This window comes from Tamandua tetradactyla, chromosome 20, assembly GCF_023851605.1.
Source record: "Tamandua tetradactyla isolate mTamTet1 chromosome 20, mTamTet1.pri, whole genome shotgun sequence".
NCBI lineage: Eukaryota > Metazoa > Chordata > Mammalia > Pilosa > Myrmecophagidae > Tamandua > Tamandua tetradactyla.
Genome location: NC_135346.1, coordinates 42,198,952 through 42,204,951, shown reverse-complemented (window position 1 = coordinate 42,204,951; position 6,000 = coordinate 42,198,952).

The following is a 6,000-nucleotide window of genomic DNA, read 5'->3' as shown; positions in this document are numbered from 1 at the left end:
CTTCCTCTTCCTTTATATCCTCTCCTCTCTCTGCCCTGCTGTTTCCATCTTCATCCTCATGACCCCTGTCTTTTCTACTTCCGTGGCCTATGGTCAAAGTTAGCTTTAGGCAACAAGACTTATCCCTATATGAAAATAGTTCTCCCCGCAAAGCCTGTGCTATCCAGCAACATCAAATTCTTTTCAACACTTAGCATCTGAGATCCTAGAAGTAGCACCCTCCCTAGCTCTTTCTTCACTCTCTTTAAAAGACACTTGTTATTTTGACTGAAAATCTTTTTTCCTACTATCCAATAAGCAAGTGACCTTCATGGTTACAGAAGCTGCACTTCTGCACACTTATGTCCCCTATTTGATGCAAAAGGCAGAAAACAAAACCCCAGTACACTGAAATCCAGACAGAGAGTTCTAACGTGATGAGGCAGGCACCAAGTATAAGTCACTGCCCTAAGGCTAGGGGAGATCTAAGACTACACAAACCACAGGAAATTGCTTCCTCTTATAAAGTTGTCTACTTTCTTATGACTAGCTTATTTCTGGAAGCAGGTATTTTATTTCAGCCCAGAGCCTTATGAGACAATAGTCTAGTGTGAGTTTCGATATCAGGGACTCAAACAGCCCCAAAATTTAGATGTCTGAATTCCAAACTGCAAGTGTATAAGCAAAGCAGGGTGAGCCTGCATCCTCTTTCCAGCACACGTGCCCAAGGGAACCCTAATACAATCCCTCATCATTATATTTCAATTTCATGTTTCTAGCCACATAGCTGCAGAATACAGACTTGGCATCTGAAGAAATTGAATTTTCTCTTCTGTAAAAAGGGGACTTTGCTGTCACAACAAAGCATATTCTTTTCCTTAAGAAGAAAGTAAAGGATTACTGGAAGAGTTTTGGGCCTGCCAAACAGTCAACATCAGTCTTCCACACTGCATTTCAACTCCTCAAATCTGTTTTCAGCTGCAAAAAAATTAATAACCATGTGCATATAGCAGAGTCTCCAAAAAGTAACCCAAATCTTCTCACACAGCAAATCTCCCGGGGTCTCAGTTTGTTCATCTATAAAATAAGAGAGTTTAATAAACGATACTTAGGGCCAGGCAATTCTGCCATTCTATTTCTTCTAAGTTCTCATCTTTCCACATTAGGAATGATGTCACCTGGCAATGAAGTAAGTCCTAGACTTCCCCTTCATCTCTTTCCTTACCACTGACCAAAGAAAGATTTTTTTTAGTTCTGTGCTACGTCTTTTCATCTTATTAATCTTCATAAAATTAAAATGATATGTCTTATGACATTTTAGAGGATGAAAGGAAAAGATTAAAATTTGGTTAAAGATTACTGTTGGATGCTGGATGAGTAGCTCATGGTGGACTCAGGCTTCACATTTGGAGTTTGATTGAGTTTATAAATAGCATTTAATTGCATAGGGTAATCTGATTTATAAAATGTCTATATTTAGAAAAGGAACCACAAAATGTCAGGGAAAAGCATTGTCAAAGCCTCTCCCACAAAGATAATGATAAAATGGGCAAAATTGTTAAAAAAAACAATCATTTTAGGACTCTGGAAATTGGTCAAAGTCATACAATAAATTAAGAAGTGTTTGTTCAAGAAAAACTACTAAACACATATAAGAAAGGGAGTGTCTATGTTTTTGCATCAGTCGCTGCTCCCATTGCCGCACTTCCAACCTCATGGCACAGTCGTTCTAGTGCGCAGGACATGAGAACATGCAGCTTATCTAATTTAGCAAGCTGGATTGACTTGGAGTCAACCATAGTAATGCCACAGGCCTAAGGACATTGTTGAAAAATAACTATCTCAGTACCTATTTGGAAAGACAAGCATCACAGCTGTTTGAGACAGAGGTACTGACTGAACCAAGCAACAGATTAACCAGACCAGGTAGTTAGAAGATCTGAAGAGCAAGGCAAGCACAGTGAGTCTTATTAAGATTCCAGATGTTTCTTTCGGCCTGGAAGGCTGACATGCATGCTCAGGAGAGACCAGAGAGGGCCCTAGCTATCTACAAATCACTGGCTAAATATGAAGCCTTGCACAAACAGAAAGTAAAACCTGGAGCACATTTGAAAGCTGCCTGAACTTTGAAGGCATTCTGCAATCCACATAGAGAACCGTCAGTGAAAAAAGTTTCAACGTGTTTAGATATAACCTCTGACCAATCTTTAGCTGACCACTAAGCCATAATGACGAGGTAACTCCAAGGAAGTCAGGTTTAATAGTTTTAAAATAATAATGTTTTTAAACAACTGATCAGAGAAATCAGTGGTCACACACTGCGGGGGAGACAGACTCTGCAGAATTCGCCCAACCAAGTCACTAAGCAAACAAATACCAACCAACAACTTCTTAGTTTCCTGGCTGCTATGACAAATATTAGACAATGGCTTGACTTAACAACAGGAATTTATGGTCTCACAGTTTTGGAGGCTGGATGGTTTGGGTCCTGCTAGGGTTGGTAGCATTCTGGTAGGCTGTCAGTCCTTGGGATTCCTTGGCTTTCCAGAATAAACAATCAATGTCTCACAGTATCATCACTTAGTTGTACAATCATTATCATTCTCAATTTTAGACAATTTTCATTGCTCTAAAGAGAAAAATAAGATACACCCACACCAAAGTCCTTTGAGGCATAAAAGCATTTGACTTTGAGGAGTTCCCACTTATCTTTTTTTTTTTCCTTCCATTGCTTGTGCTTAGGGTATAAGGTCTAAGAAGATATCTCCTATTACTAGGTCTTGAAGATATTTCCCTATATTTTCTTCTCAGAGTTTTATGGTACTCACTCATATTTAGGTCTTTGATCCATCTTTGGTTAATTTTTGTATAGGGTATGGGGTAGGGGTCCTCTTTCATTCATTTGGCTATGGATACCAGTTCTCCCAGCCCCATTTATTGAAAAGACTATTCTATCACAGTGGATTTGGGGGCTTTGTCAAAGATCAATTGGCCATAGATCTGAGGGTCTATTTCCAAACTCTCAATTCCACTTCATTGGTCAATATGTATGTCTATCTTTGTGCCAATATCATGCTGTTTTTGACCACTTTGGCTTTATGATAAGCTTTAAAGTCAGAAAGTATAAGTCTTCCCTCTTCATTCTTCTTTTTAAAGATGGTTTTGGCTATTTAAGAATCCTTTCCCTTCTAATAAATTTAATAACTAGCTTTTCCAAGTCTTCAAAATATGTTGTTGGAATTTTGATTGATATCGAATTAAATCTGTAGATCAATTTGGGCAGAATTAACATCTTAACATTTAACCTTCCTAGTATGAACACAGAATGTGCTCTAAATAGGTTCTTTCCACCTATTCACAACTTCCTTGATTTCTTTTTGCAATATTTTGTAGCTTTCTGTGTACAGGTCCTTTACATTTCTGGTTAAGTTTATTCCTAGATACTTGATTCTTTCAGTTGCCATTGTGAATGGTTTTTTTTTTTTTTTTCTTAATTGCCTTCTCAGTTAGGTCATTATTTGAGTATAGAAACATTGCTAATTTTTGCACATTAATCTTGTATCCTGCCACTTTGCTGAGTTTGTTTATTAACTCAAGTAGCTTTGTAATAGATATCTCAGGATTTTCCAAATATAAGACCATGTCCTCTGCAAATAATGAAAGTTTTACTACTTTCTTTTCAATTTAGATGGAAAACTTTTTTTTCTTTTTCTTACTTAATTGCTCTAGCTAGAACTTCTAGCACAATTTTGAATAACAGTGGTGACTGTGGGCATCCTTGCTTACTCCTGATCTTAGGGAGAAGGCTTTCAATCTCCCACTGTTGAGTATGATGCTATCTGTGGGTTTTTCATATATGCCCTTTATCATATTAAGGAAGTTTCCTTCCATTCCTACTTTTTGAAATACTTTTATCATAAAAGGATGCTGAATTTTGTTGAATGCTTTTTCAGCATCAATAGAGATGATCATGTGATTTTTCCCTTTCTATTTGTTAATGTGTTTTATTACATTGATTGATTTTCTTGTATTGAAACATCCTTGCATGCATGGAATAAATCCCACTTGATCGTGGCATATAAATTTTTAAATATGCATTTGGATTCAGTTTGCAAGTACTTTGTTGAGAATTTTTGCATTTAAATTCATTAGAGAGAATGGCATGTAGTTTTCCTTTCTTGTAATATCTTTATCTGATTTTGGTATTAGAATGATGTAAGCTTAATAAAGTGAGTTAGGTAGTTGTTCTTTTTTCCTCAATTTTTTGGAAGAGTTTGAGTAGGGATGGTGCTAGTTCTTTTTGGAATGTTTGGCAAAATTCCCGTGAAGCCATCTGGCCCTGGGCTTTTCTTTGTAAGATGGTTTTTGATGACTGATTGAATATCTTTACTTATGATTGGTTTGTTCAGGTCTTCTATTTCTTCTCAAGTCGGTTTTGGCTTTTCATGTGTTTCTAGGAAATTATCCATTTCATCCAAATTGTCTAGTTTGTTAACATATAATTGTTCATAGCCTCCTTTTACAGTTGTTTTAATTTTTCAGGATCCATGGTATCGGTTTTTCATGTGTTCCAAGTTATTTAACCTCCACATATTTATGAAATTCTGGTTGTTTGGTGATTATTGATTTGCAGCTTCATTCCATTGTATTCAGAGAAAGTGCTTTGAAATTTCAATATTTTTACATTTATTAAGCCCTATTTTGTACCCAAGCATATGATCTATACTGCAGAATGTTCCCTAAGTACTAGAGAAAAATATATATCCTAGTATTTTGGGGTGTAATGATCTGCATATATGTGTTAGGTCTAATTCATTATCACATTGTTTAGTTTCTCTTTCTGTATTGATTCTCAGTCTGGTTGTCCTATCTGTAGAAGAGAGTGGTGTATTGAAGTCTCCCACTGTTAGTTTTGACACATCTATTGCTCCCTTCAGTTTTGCTGATGTTTTCCTCATTTACCTTTGGAGCTCTTTGGGTGGGTGTATAAATACTTATGATTGCTATTTCTTCTTGGTGAATTATCCCTTTTATTTACAGTATTCTTCCTTGACTTTTATGACACCTTTGCATTTAAAATCTATTTTTCTGGTATTAGTATAGCTATGCCTGCTTTCTTTTGGTTACAGCTTGCATAGAATATCTTCTTCCATCCTTTCTCTTTCAATCTATTTATATCTTTGGGTCTAAGATGAGTCTTTTGTAAACAGCATGTAGATGGACCACATTTTAAAATCCATTCTGCCAATCTGTATCTTTTTAATTGGAGAGTTTAGTCCATTAACATTCAAAAAATGTTAATTTAAAGCCGGTTCTTGAATCTACCATCTTATCCTTTGGTTTTTATTAGTCAGATATATTTCTCCCTCTCTCTCTTTTTAACCTTTAAGTTATCCTTACTAATATTCTTCAATTCTGTGTCCTCCTCCTGACCTCTATCTCTTATGTTTTTTTTTCAACCAAGCTTTAATATTTCTCATAGGGCAGGTCTCTTGTTATCAGACTACCTCAGCATTTGCTCATCTATGAACATTTTGATCTCTCCCTAGTAGAGAATTCTTAGCTGGAAGGCTTTCTCTTCCAGAATTTTAAACATAATGTACCACAGCCTTCTCATCTCCGTGGTGCCCATTGAGTAGTCTGAACTTACTCTATGTGGCTTTACTTTTATGTGCAGAATCATTTTTTCTCTTGCTGCTTTCAGGCCTTTCTGCTTCTCTTAAGCATTTGAAAGTCTGATTGAAGAAAGTCTATTTGGATTTATTCTATTTGAAGTTCATTGGGCTTCTTTGAATTGAATATTTACATCTTTTATAAAGGTTGGGAAGTTTTCCCTAATTATCACTTCAAATAATTTTCCAAGCCCTTTATTCTTCTCCTTCTGGGACACCAGTTATTCTTATGTTGTGTGCTTCATGTTGCCCACAATTTCCCTGCGATCTAATTCAAAGTTTTCTACCTTTTGCACTATTTGTTCTTTTGTATGCTTGAATTCAGTTCAATATCCTGTCTTGTAATTTG